Source organism: Cervus elaphus, chromosome 4 (genome assembly GCF_910594005.1).
Source record: "Cervus elaphus chromosome 4, mCerEla1.1, whole genome shotgun sequence".
Taxonomy (NCBI): Eukaryota; Metazoa; Chordata; class Mammalia; order Artiodactyla; family Cervidae; genus Cervus; species Cervus elaphus.
In genome coordinates this window covers 16,685,145-16,698,502 of record NC_057818.1, presented here as the reverse complement: position 1 = coordinate 16,698,502, position 13,358 = coordinate 16,685,145, and the positions used below count along the sequence as shown (strand labels likewise).

The following is a 13,358-nucleotide window of genomic DNA, read 5'->3' as shown; positions in this document are numbered from 1 at the left end:
GAGTTGCAAAGAATAGCAAGGAGAGATAAGAACGCTTTCTTAAGTGAACAATGCAAAGAAATAGAGGAAAACAGTAGAATGGGAATGACTAGAGATCTCTTCAAAAAAGTTAGAGATACCAAGGGAACATTTCATGCAAAGATAGGACACGATAAAGGACAGAAATGGTATGGACCTAACAGAAGCAGAAAATATTAAGAAGAGGTGGCAAGAATACACAGAAGAACTATACAAAAAAGATCTTAATGACCCGGACAACTGCGTTGGTGTGATCACTAACTGAGAGCCAGACATCCTGGAGTGTGAATGAAGTCAGATGGGCCTTAGGAAGCATTAGTACAAACAAAGCTAGTGGAAGTGATGGAATTCCAGCTGAGCTATTTCAGACCCTAAAAGATGAGGCTATGAAAGTGCTGCACTCAATATGCCAGCAAATTTCGAAAACACAGCAGTGGCTACAGGACTAGAAAAAGTTACTTTTCATTCCAGTTCCAAAAATGGGCAATGCCAAAGAATGTTCAGGCTACCATACAGTTGCACTCATTTCGCAAGGTAATGCTCAAAATCTTTCAAGCTAGGCTTCAACAGTTCGTGAACTGAGAACTTTCAGATGTACAAGCTGGATTTAGAAAAGGCAGATGCTTTCCAATTTTGGTGCTGGAGAAGAGAGTTCCTTGGACTGCAAGGAGATCAAACCAGTCAATCCTAAAGGAAATGAACTCTGAATATTCATTTGAAGGACTCATACAGAAGCTCCAATACTTTGACCATCCAATGCAGAGAGCTGACTCATTAGAAGAGACCCTGATGCTCGAAAAGATTGAAGGCAGGAGAAGGGGGGACAGAGGATGAGATGGTTGGATGTCATCAACTGACTCAATGGACATGAGTTTGAGCAAACTCTGGGAGATAGTGAAGGACAGGGAAACCGGGTGTGCTGCAGTCCATGGGGTTGCAAAGAGTTGGACATGACTGAGCAACTGAACAAGCTATGCTATAGAACCAGAGGAGGAAAGGGTTTTAAGAAGGGCTGTTGTTTAGTCCATAACTTGTGTCCAACTCTGCAACCCCTTGGACTGTATAGCCCACCAGGCTCCTCTGCTTATGGGATTTCACAGGCAAGAATCTTGGAATGGGTTGCCGTTTCCTCCTCCAGGGATCAAACCCACATCTCCTTCATTTAACAGGCAGATTCTTTATCACTGAGCCACCAGGGAAGCCCTTAAGGACTAACAGTAATCAGAGCCTGGAAATCAGTTTGGTATAGTACAGACATGAGCTATATGTTGTTACATGGAAGATCTGGCTTCAGATTCAGATTCTAGTTTGGTAAGTGTAACAGATTAATTAACCTCCATGAGCAGCTGCTGTTTACTTGTATATACATAGATTTATAGTACCAACCTTAGAGGACTGAAGTGTAGATGAAGTGCATATGAAAATGTCTAATGTAAAGAACTATCACACAATTGGATTCATCTCACATGCTAGTAAAGTAATGCTCAAAATTCTCCAGGCCAGGCTTCAACAATATGTGAACTGTGAACTTCCAGATGTTCAAGCTGGATTTAGAAAAGGCAGAGGAACTAGAGATCAAATTGTCAACATCTGCTGGATCATCGAAAAAGCAAAAGAGTTCCAGAAAAACATCGATTTCTGCTTCATTGACTATGCCAAAGCCTTTGACAGTGTGGATCACAACAAACTGTGGAAATTTCTTCAAGAGATGGGAATACCAGACCACCTGACCTGCCTCTTGAGAAATCCGTATGCAGGTCAGGAAGCAACAGTTAGAAATGGACATGGACCAACAGACTGGTTCCAAATAGGAAAAGGGGTACATCAAGACTATATTTTGTCACCCTGCTTATTTAATTTATATGCCAAGTATATCATGAGAAACACTGGGCTGGATGAAGCACAAGCTGGAATCAAGATTGCCGGGAGAAATATCAATAACCTCAGATGTGCAGATGATACCATCCTTGTGGCAGAGAACGAAGAAGAACTAAAAAGCCTCTTGATGAAAGTGAAAGAGGAGAGTGAAAAAGTTGGCTTAAAGCTCAACATTCAGAAAACTAAGATCATGGCATCCGGTCCCATCACTTCATGGGAAATAGGTGGGGAAACAGTGGAAACAGTGGCAGACTTTATTTTGGGGGCTCCGAAATCACTGCAGATGGTGACTGCAGCCATGAAATTAAAAGACACTCCTTGGAAGGAAAGTTATGACCAACCTAGACAGCATATTAAAAAGCAGAGACATTAGTTTGCCACCAAAGGTCCATGTAGTCAAAGCTATGGTTTTTCCAGCAGTCATGTATGGATGTGAGAGTTGGACTATATAGAAAGTTGAGCACCAAAGAATTGATGCTTTTGAATTGTGGTGTTGGAGAAGACTCAGAGTCCCTTGGACTGCAAGGAAATCCAACCAGTCCATCCTAAAGGAAATCAGTCCTGAGTGTTCTTTGGAAGGACTGACATTGAAGCTGAAGCTCTAGTACTTTGGCCACCTGATGCGAAGAACTGACTCATTTGAAAAGACCCTGATGCTGGGAAGGACTGACGGCAGGAGGAGAAGCGGACAACAGAGAATGAGATGGTTGGATGGCATCACCGACTCAATGGATATGAGTTTGGGTAAACTCCAGGAATTGGTGATGGACAGGGAGGCCTGACGTGCTGCAGTCCATGGGGTCGCAAAGAGTAGGACATGACTGAACAACTGAACTGAACTGAAATTGAAGTCACTCAGTCGTGTCCAACTCTTTGTGACTCCGCGGACTGTAGCCTACCAGGCTCCTCCCTCCATGGGATTCTCTAGGCAAGAATACTAAAGTGGGTTGCCATTTCCTTCTCCAGGGCATCTTCCCAACTCAGGGATCAAACCCGGGTCTCCCGCATTGCGGGCAGACGCTTTAACCTCTGAGCCACCAGGGAAGCCCAACTGAACTGAATGTAAAGAAAGCTAGATATGTTATACGTACATAAATACTAATTTTTATAATTAAATTTCTTAAAAGTAAGATTTGCCTTGGCTAGTCCATTATGTATAGGGAATTGAGATGAGTTTAATTTTTAAAAAAATCTCCCCAGTTTTATCAAGTTTTAATGAATGTTGTCAGTAGGATCTAGAACATTTCAGTTTTAATTAGCAGAGAATTTATAGGAGAAATGAAAATGGCTAATATATACCTGTAAAGATAATACTGACAAGCAGTTTTTGGTGAGAATAAGCTCAGTTTGTTCCAAATCTTTAAATTTGGTTTTTCACATGGGTGTTCTGGATGGTTTAGTGCATCAAGAGTGCTATTTTGCACTTAATAGCAATGGATATACCTTTTCCCTTTATACACTTTTTGTTTTAAAAACTGTAAAGAAAAAATAAACTGGAAGTCTAAATGAGATACTAGTTTATAGAAGACTTCCTCTAAAGGTAAAGAAAAAGACTGAAAACAATAAGATATTGGGATAGCTCAATAATACTTAACTGTTAATTTCTCATTGAGTACAAGCTTTAGGTTAAGCAACAACCTCCCCATTTTTACTGGGGGAAGGAACAAAGGGATAGAAATATTAAACCTAATTTTTAAATTATTCTCTAAGTTCACAGGGAAGGGCTGATAAGTAAGCAAAATCTACAAATTGCATACTGACTTTTGTTAAGAAAGAAAAATGGAGAAATGATTATCACTAGTACCTTTGGGAAATCCAAAGTCACGCAACATTAATTCAGTAGTAAGTTATCCTTAACTCTGAATTACTTGACAGTGAAGATTTGGTATTGTTATTTCAGAAAAATTGTTCATTACAATTTTATTCCTGAGTTTAGGTCCACAGCACAGCTGTCATACTAAAATTTCTTTCCGTTGTGCTATAAGGACAATCTCAATTTTTCTTATATACTTAAAAAAAAAAAACCCATGTGTTTTTATTTCTGGAACTAATTTTCTAAAAATTGTTTTAGACCTGAAAAAATCTTCATGAAAGATACGTGGTGGTACATTTCCTATCTTCCATTGGAGAGTACCTTTACTTTGTTGTTGTTGTTCAGTAGCCTAGTCGTGTCCGACTCTTTGCCACACATGGACTGCAGCACACCAGGCCTCCCTGTCTCCCACGATCTCCTGGAGTTTGCCCAAGTTCATGTTCATTGCATCAGTGATGCTGTCCAGCCATCTCATTCTCTGATGCACGCTTCTCCTTCTGCCCTCAGTCTTTCCCAATGAGGGAAAGATTTTTTCCCTTGAGGGACTTTTCCAGTGAGTTGTCTGTTCGTGTCAGATGGCCAAAATACTGGAGCTTCAGCTTCAGCATCATTCCTTCCAGTGAATACTCAGGATTGATCTCCCTTAAGATTGACTGGTTTGATCTCCTTGCTGTGCAGGAGATTTCCAGGAGTCTTCTCCAGCACCACAGTTTGAAGGCATCAATTCTTTGGCATTCTGTCTTCTTTACAGTCCAGCTTTGAGAACTTACATGACCACTGGGAAGACCATAGCCTTGACTGTATGGACCTTTGTCAGCTGAGTAATGTCTCTGCTTTTCAACACACTGTATAGGTTTGTCATTGCTTTCCTGCCAAGAAGCAATCATCTTCTGATTTGTACTCACAAATTGCCTTTACCTTGTACTCTCACTTAAATGTCATTGTCATTCTTCCTTGTTACTCAGTAAGTCCTTTTCATCTGATGGCTCAAGTCTTCAGCTTAGGGAAATTTTCACCTATTTCTTCTCCCCCATTCTCTTTTCTTTCTGGCATGCTTATTGGATAATTGTTGTCAGGATCACCATCCACAGAAAACCTGACTGACACTGGATTGAACAAACAGTTTACTTTTCCTTTAGTGAAGAAAAACGAAGTTGGCATTACAGTTGACCCTCTGCATCTGTGGGTTTCCATGTTTGCAGGTTCAGTCAACCATGGGTTGAAAATATTCAGGGGAAAAAATTGAAAAAAGTTCCAAAAAGCATAACTTGAATTTGCTGTGCCCTGGTATTTACATAGCATTTATATTGTATTAGTTATTATATCTAGAAATGACAGACTATACAGGTAGATGTGTGTAGGTTTTGTGCAAATAATATACGATTTATATAAGATACTTGAACATCTACAGATTTTGGTATCTGTTGGGGGTTCTAAAACCCTCATTGGTACCAAGGGACCACTGTACAGGACTGTTCAGTTTTGTCCCCAAGGACCTAAGCTCTTCCCTTTCTTGAGAAGATTTGGCTTTCATGCTCATTGTTGTTCAGTCACTAAGTTGTGCCCAACTCTTTGTGATCCCATGGAATACAGCACACCAGACTCCTCTGTCCTCCACTGTCTCCCAGAGTTTGCTCAAATTCATGTCCATTAAGTTGATGATGCTATCTAACCATCTCATCCTCTACTGCCTCCTTCTCTTTTTTTCTTCAATCTTTTTCAGCATCAAGGTCTTTTCCAGTGAGTCGGCTCTCGTCATCAGGTGGCCAAAGTATTGGAACTTCAGTTTTAGCATCAGTCCTTCCAACGAATATTCAGGGTTAATTTCCTTTAGGGCTAACTGGTTTGATCTGCTTGTAGTCCAGGGGACTCTTCAAGCACCACAACTCAAAAGCATCAATTCTTTGACTCTCAACCTTCTTTATGGTCCATCTCTCACATCCATAACTACTGGGAAAACTAGCTTTGACTATATGGGCCTTTGTTGGCAAAGTGATGTCTCTGCTTTTTAATACCCTCTCTAGATTTGTCATAGCTTTCCTTTCAAGGAGCAAGCGTCTTTTAATTTCATGGCTGCAGTCACTGCCCACAGTGATTTTGGAGCCCAAGAAAATAAAATATCACTGCTTCCACTTTTTCCCCTTGTATTTGCCATGAAGTGATGGGACCGGATACCATGATCTTAGTTTTTTGGATGTTGTGTTTCAAGCCAACTTCACTCTCCTCTTTCACCCTCATCAAGAAGTTCTTTACTTCTTCATTTTCTGCCACTAGAGTGAAATCATCTACATATCTGAGGTTGTTGATATTTCTCCTGGCAATCTTGATTCCAGTTTATGATTCTTCCAGCCCAACATTTCGCATGATGTACTCCGCATATAAGTTAAAAAGCAGGGTGACAGTATACATCCTTGAGTACTCCTTTCCCAGTTTGGAACTAGTCAGTTCATGCTCATTGTTACAAAGCAATTGTTGTACATCCAGGCATCCCCTAAGTATTCTAAGCAGAAAGAAGAGAGACAGACACAGACAGGACAAAGCAGCCATGTGCTGTGCTTAGTCGCTCAGTCGTGTCCGACTCTTTGTGACCTCATGGACTGTAGCCTACCAGGTTTCTCTGTTCATGGGGATTCTCCAGGCAAGAATACTAGAGTGGGTTGCCATGCCCTCCTCCAGGGGATCTTCCCAACCTAGGGATCATACTCCTTAAAAAAAAATAATAAAACTTTCTGGAAACCTTATCCAGTTCCACTTACATGTCATTGGTCAGAACTAAGTTTCATGGCCTCTTCACCTGCAGGAGAATCTTGGAATGTGTATATTTTAACTGGGCACATTTCCCTCCTGACTAGAGCAGGATTCTATTCTTAAGGAAGAGGGGGAGAATGAATACTGGGTAAATAATTACAAATTATATTATAGATGAGTATTAGATTTCTTTGATCTTTCCTGTATTTCTCTTCCCTTATTGTCATATATTCTGTCTTCATTTTGTTCCAGGAAATTTCAGTGTTTTCCTTTTCTCATAATGGACATGCCTGAATTCTGTGTTCAGACATGTCCATTATTTGTCTTTTTAAAAATTAAAAAAAAAAGTATCTTTTTGGCTGCATTGGGTCTTAGCTGTGGCACATGATCTGCTCTCTATTTGTGATGCGCAAGCTTAGTTGACCTGTGGCATGTGGAATTATAGTTCCTCGACAGGGGATCGAACCTGCATCCCCTGCATTGGAAGGTGGATTCTTAACCACTGAACCATCAGGGAAGTCCCTATTTAACTTGTCTTTTGCACTTTGTTATTAGCAGTTCATTTTGTTTTTTAATTTCTTATTTTTCATTGAATCTTATTTTTTCATATCTTTTATAGTAAAATTTAGTATTTTAATAATTTTAAATTGTATAGGTTAGTGGCATTGAATACATTCATTATCATGTGCTTAATCATCACCATTATCCTTCTCCAGAACTCTCCTCATCTTCCCAAACTGAAACTCCATACACATGAAACAGTAACTCCCCATTTTCTTCTCTCCCCATACCACGCCCCAGACCGCCTCTGTTCCTCCTGTGCCTGTGAGTTTGAACTTGACTGCTGTGGTTATCCTCTTACATGGGATCATACAGTGCTTGTCCTTTTGTGTCACAGCATAAGGTCTTCAGAGTTTATCCATGTTGTAACATGTGTCAGAATGTCCTTCTTGAATAATATTTGATTGTATGTACATACCACATTTTGTTTATCTCCTAATGCATTGATGGGCACTTGAGTTGCTGTCACCTTTTGGGTATTATGAAAAATACTGCTGTGAACAGGTGTGTACAAATACTGCTCAGTGCCCTTCTTTCATTTCTTTTGGATATATGCCTGTATGGGGAAATGCTGGATCATATAGTAATTCTGTTTAATTTTCTGAGGAAGTGTCATGGTGTTTTCACTGGTTTTTTTTACCACCAGCAATGCACAAAGTTTCCAATTTCTCCACATCCTCAGCAACACTTGTAATTTTATGTGCTTTTCCTATTAGCCATCCAATGGGATTGAAGTGATGTCGTGTTGTGATTTTAATTTGCATTTCCCTTATGATTGGTGATGTTAAACATTTTTTCATGTGTTTATTGGCCATTTGTCTACCTTTGGAGAAATGTTTGTTGAAGTTCTTTGACCTTTTTTTCGTTGTTGAATTGTGGAATTCCAGAATTTTTATTCTGGATGTTAATTCCTTACCTGATACATTTTTGCAAATATTTTTTTTCTTCGATTTCATGAATTGCCTTTCTGTTTTGTTGATAGTGCCCTTTTGACATACAGAAGTTTTTAAATTTTAAATGAAATCCAAGTTGTCTAGTTTTTATTTTGTTGCTTGTATTTTTGGTGTCCTATCCAACTATGGTGTTGGAAAAGACTCTTGAGAGTCCCTTGGACTGCAAGGAGATCCAGCCAGTCCATCCTGAAAGAGATAAGTCCTGGGTGATCATTGGAAGGACTGATGCTGAGGCTGAAACTCCAATACTTTGGCCACCTCATGTGAAGGCTTGACTCACTGGAAAAGACCCTGATGCTGGAGGGATTGGGGGCAGGAGGAGAAGGGGATGGATGACAGAGGATGAGATGGCTGGATGGCATCACCGACTCGATGGGCATGGGTTTGAGTAAACTCCGGGAGTTTGTGACGGACAGGGAGGCCTGGCGTGCTGTGACTGATGGGGTTGCAAAGAGTCGGACACGACTGAGCGACTGAACTGAACTGATCCAAGAAGTCACTGGCAAATCCACTGTCATGAAGCTTTTTTTTTTTTTTTTTTTCCCCTAAGCCTTTTATGGGTTTAGCGGTTATATTAGGTCTTCAATCCGTTTTGAGTTAATTCTTGTAGGTAGTGTAAGGGTCCACTTGCATTTTTTGGCCTCCAGATATCCAGTTTTCCCAATTACCATTTGTCGCAAGTTCTTTTTTTTCATGGCTATTGTTCCTGAAAACCATTTGACCATGGATTTGTTTCTGGATATTTTATTCCGTTGATCTGTTTGTCTCTGGTAATGCAGTACCATATTTTTTTGATTACTGCAGTTTTGTTAGGAAAAGTTTTGAAATCAAGAAGTGTGGTTCTTTGTTTTGTTCCAAGATTGTCTTTCTGTATGGGGTTTTGAGATTCCATATGATCAGGATGGAGTTTTTTGTTTCTGCAAAAGAATGTTAATGATATAATACTCTCTGAAGATATTATCTGAAATATTTTAAGATGTTTTTGTTTCCTGAAATACCTTTGTTCCTTATGGGTTTTGTTGTTGTTGTCTTTTTTTAGCCTTGACCAGGGATTTAACTTGAGCCTCAGCAGTGAAAGCACAGAATCATAACCACTAGACCACCAGGAAACTCCCTGTTCCTCATGTTTTATCTTGTTCCTTCTCTCTTACTCTTTTTATTTTCCTCAAATAACTGGTAATCCTTAATTATCTGTTGATACTTGTAAATGAAGGCTTTGGTTTATCAGTGTAGATAACTTGCATGAATATACTACACTTTAAAAAATATATATTTATTTATTTATTCATTGATTCATATTTGACTGCACTGGATCTTTGTTGCTGCACATGGCACATGGCTCTTCCCAGACCAGGGATTGAACCTGTGTCCCCTGCATTGGCAGGTGGATTCCTAACTACTGGACCACTGGAAAAATCTTCTTGAACTGTTTTGAAGGTCCATTTTGACATCATCTTTTTAGTGTATAATTGGAAGAAGTTTATTTTTAGTGTGTATTTGGAAGAAGGTAATGTTTGAGGTTCTGTATAATTGGAAGAAACAGACTTTTAGATGTCAGTTAGGTAAGCTGGGAGATGCTGTTGAAATCCATGATTGCCAAAATAAGAAAAGCGTCACTCTGAGGCAGAATTTGAAATCCTTTTTAGTGTTTCTTTTTTATGAGGAACTACTTTTTTTTGTTTATTTCTTATTTCTAATGTGTGTGCCTGCTCAGTTGTGTCCAGCTCTTTGTGACACTATGGACTGTGGCCCCCCAGGCTCCTCTGTCCATGGGATTCTCCAGGCAAGAATACTGGAGTGAATTGCCATTGCCTCCTCCAGGGGATGTTCCCGACCCAGGGATTAAACCGAAGACTCCAGCGTCTCCTGCATTGCAGTTGTATTCTTTACCACTAGCACCACCTGGGAACCCCTTTCATATTTCTATGATATGGAAGTTCAAAGTCCCCTTAAACATTGCTTGGTTCTGAAAAGCTTTATTTCTTTATGTCAGTTGCTTTGTATACATAGGCCCAACTGTCCTACAGTAGTTCTAGAGTTACTCTGATGATCACTCTGTGGCCTACTCTTCCTTACTATACTTTTTGTCCTATCCTGGGAGTGTCTTTGGGAAGAACAGCTACCCTTTCTATAGAAACCATTTCATAGTCTTATTTTGAATTTTAGTTTCTTCTTTTCTGGTTACTTAATCAGAATCTGTCAGTTTTCCAGCTTGCTGGAATTCTGTAATTTCAGATTGCTAATAGCACTATTTCCTGTTTCAAGCCCTGCTGATTTATTTTCCTTTTTCCTTTTACCCATGTTTATTTGCATTTCAATAGAATTTTTGAGAACATAGTGAGATAAATGCATGTACTCAGTCTAATTTTGTTTATTTAGCACCACTTAAATGTGTAGTTAATGTTCTAGTTTCTGTGAATGAGACAGACAAGTGTCCCAACTTTCGTAGAGCTTATACTTTGGTGGGGGAGACATATTGAGCATGTATGTAAATAAAAAACAGACTATAGTAATAGTAGAAGAAAGTAACTTGGGCTTGGAGACTTGGAGTGACCTGTAAATTGACATCTGAAGGAAATATAGCCTGTCTCATGAAAAGTGTTGGGAAGAGAGCTCTAGGCAGAAGGATTAGCAAATGTAGAGCCTCAAGAGGAGGAAGGAACTTGTTTTAGAGGAAGACATGTCTGGAGAGTAGTGAACAAAATGGCTAGTGGTATGAAATGAGATGGATGAGAGGTGAATGTCAGGTCTTATAGTAGGACTTGTAGTCTTTTGTCAGGAAATTTGACTTTATTTTAAATAAAGTGAAAAGCCTAATGAAAGATTTTAGAAAAGGAACTTACAATCTGGTTTTTTCTTAAAGGTAATTTTGGCAGCTGTTTAGGGAATATATTCGGTTTGGATGTTGCCCACAGAAGTGGGAGAAATGAGGAAATTGTGGATATATTTTGCACGGAGTACCTGTGGACTTTTGTGATGATGGAAGAAACAATCTGAGTCACAAATGACTAGGTTAATTTGGCTTTTGTAACTGTTGGTGCTATTTACTATTATAATGAAGGTTGCAGGAGGGAAAATCAAGAGTTATTTTTTGGGGCACTTTTGAAATGCTTGTGAGTCATACAAGTGAAGCTGTCAGGTAGGCAATCTAGAGCTTTGGGAAGAAGTCACAGCTGAAAGTATGAATTTTAGACCATTAAAACAGCAACACTTAATGTTTTGGGTCCGTGGAGTATCTGAGTTCAGGACAGAGTCCTAGGACTTTAATATTAGAGATGGAAAAGAATCTGCAGGGAGGAGAAGACCCCAAAGGAGATAAAAAAGGAATGGCTGGATGATGGGGAGCCTGGAGAACCTGAAAAATCAGGGAAATTAATTTCAAGGAAAAGAGTGGTCCTCTTGAATTTTTGAGAAATGGTAATTAAGATGATTAAAGAGAGATGTCAGTTAGATTTGCCAACAGAGGTTTTTGTTCTTGATGATCCTAATTGGGTTGGGAACTACACTGGAATGAAGTGATGGATGAATGGGAGGTGAGAAACTAGAGGCAGAAAGTACAGATGCTTCTTTTTTGAGAAGTTGGCTATGAATAAGTTTGCAGAGATGAGTGGGTAGCTGAAGGAACAAACTTAAATTCAGTGTTAAACTCTAAAAGGCCTACTGTAAAAAGCTTTACCAGTTACTATTTCTTTCAACTTTTAATTTTTTTCTTATATTTTATTTAAACTTTTAAAAAATATTTTAAATTATGAAAGTATGACAACACATTTATTGGAGACTTGGAAAATACAGATCAAAGTTACATATAGTTCCATTATGTATTACAATTATTTTTTAAGTAGATAAATTAAGATTTTTTAGGTGGAGTGTCTGCATCAAAGTCTCAAAAATTAATAGAATGAATAAACAGAAAAGTAGAAGGATATAGTAGACTAGCCTTATGAGCCAATTCAACATAATTAAGACTTATACAATTTTCACACAACAGCAGGGTACAAATTGTATTGAAGTTCCTATAGACTATAACTATACACCAGGAGACCCTGGAACATATCCAGGGACATAAAACGAGGTGCAAAAATTTCATCGTCTAAAAGTATTGAAATCAAACAGAGTCTATTATTCTCTTATAACTGTGGAATTGTGTTAGAAATGAATATTAAGAGATACTTGAAAAGAGCCCACATATTTTCAAGTGCAGTGTGACATTAACCAAGAGAGATCTTTGTCTTACCCATTGAAAGCCTCAAGAAAGTCAAAAGACTGAAAAAACACAGGGTGATTGTGGAGAAGAAAGCATTTAAATGAGAAATTAATATAAAAAATACTCTTAAAACCCCATATTTGTGGAAATTAAATGCCCACTTTTAAATGATGGGTGTATCTAAGAAGCCGTAACAATTTAGAAAATATTTGTAAAGAATAAAGATGAAAAGAGAAGTTATCAGAATTCATTGCATGTAGCTGAAACTGGTCAATCCAGTAAATACAATGTGATATCTTGAATTAGGTATGAAAACCAACAGTGGACATGCATAAAATTTTGTGAAATTTGAACAAAATCTATACTTTAGATAATACTGGAATCACAGGTTAATTTCCTATTTTTTTAAATAACATCGTATTTTATATTTTCAGAATTGGATTAGAAATTTCAAGCCTCATTTAAAATTGTTTTTTTAAAAAATCACTAAAATAATAAGCTTTCTGCCTTTAGCAGTAATACTAGATGCCATAATAAATGGAACTGTATCAAATCAATTTTATTTTTCAGAAATTCTAAGCATACACTGTCACATCCACATCCATTTCTTCTCTTATGTATCATTTTAAAGCAAATCTCATATAATTTCAATTATAAATATTTCTCATTATATGTTTCTGAAAGGTTGACCTTTAAAAGCTGAAACACAGGGCCTTCCCTGGTGGTCCAGTGGCTGGGACTCCATGCTCCCAATGCAGGAGTCCTGGGTTCAATCCCTGGCCAGAGATCTAGATCCCACATGCTGCAACTAAGACCTGGCACAGCCAAATAAATAAATTTTTAAAACTTACATGCAATAAAAAATAACACTAATTCTGTAATACCAAATATCCAACTGGTGTTGAAATTTTCAGGTTTCTCATAAATGGTTTTTAAAAACAGATTCCAAATAAGGTCCTCACATTGTATATGGGTGATTCCTCTTTTGACTCTATTATTTTCTTTTTTATTCCTTGCAAATTATTTGTTACACAACTTTCTTACAGTCTGGAATAATCAAATATTCTTGCATTATCTGGTGTATGTTTCATTTGAGACCTGGAATTAACTAATTTTCTAAGGATATGATATTTGGAAATAGCTATTAATATTTTACTTAAATTTATTTTACTTTATAGTAGCC

General features: G+C 38.2%; 1 protein-coding gene across 1 annotated transcript in view; it reads left to right on the top strand.

Annotated features, from left to right (window-relative positions):
* Positions 1-13,358, top strand: part of C4H16orf87 (chromosome 4 C16orf87 homolog) — a 34,205-nt gene that overhangs the window by 11,264 nt on the left and 9,583 nt on the right. The gene's annotated exons all lie outside the window — the stretch shown is intronic.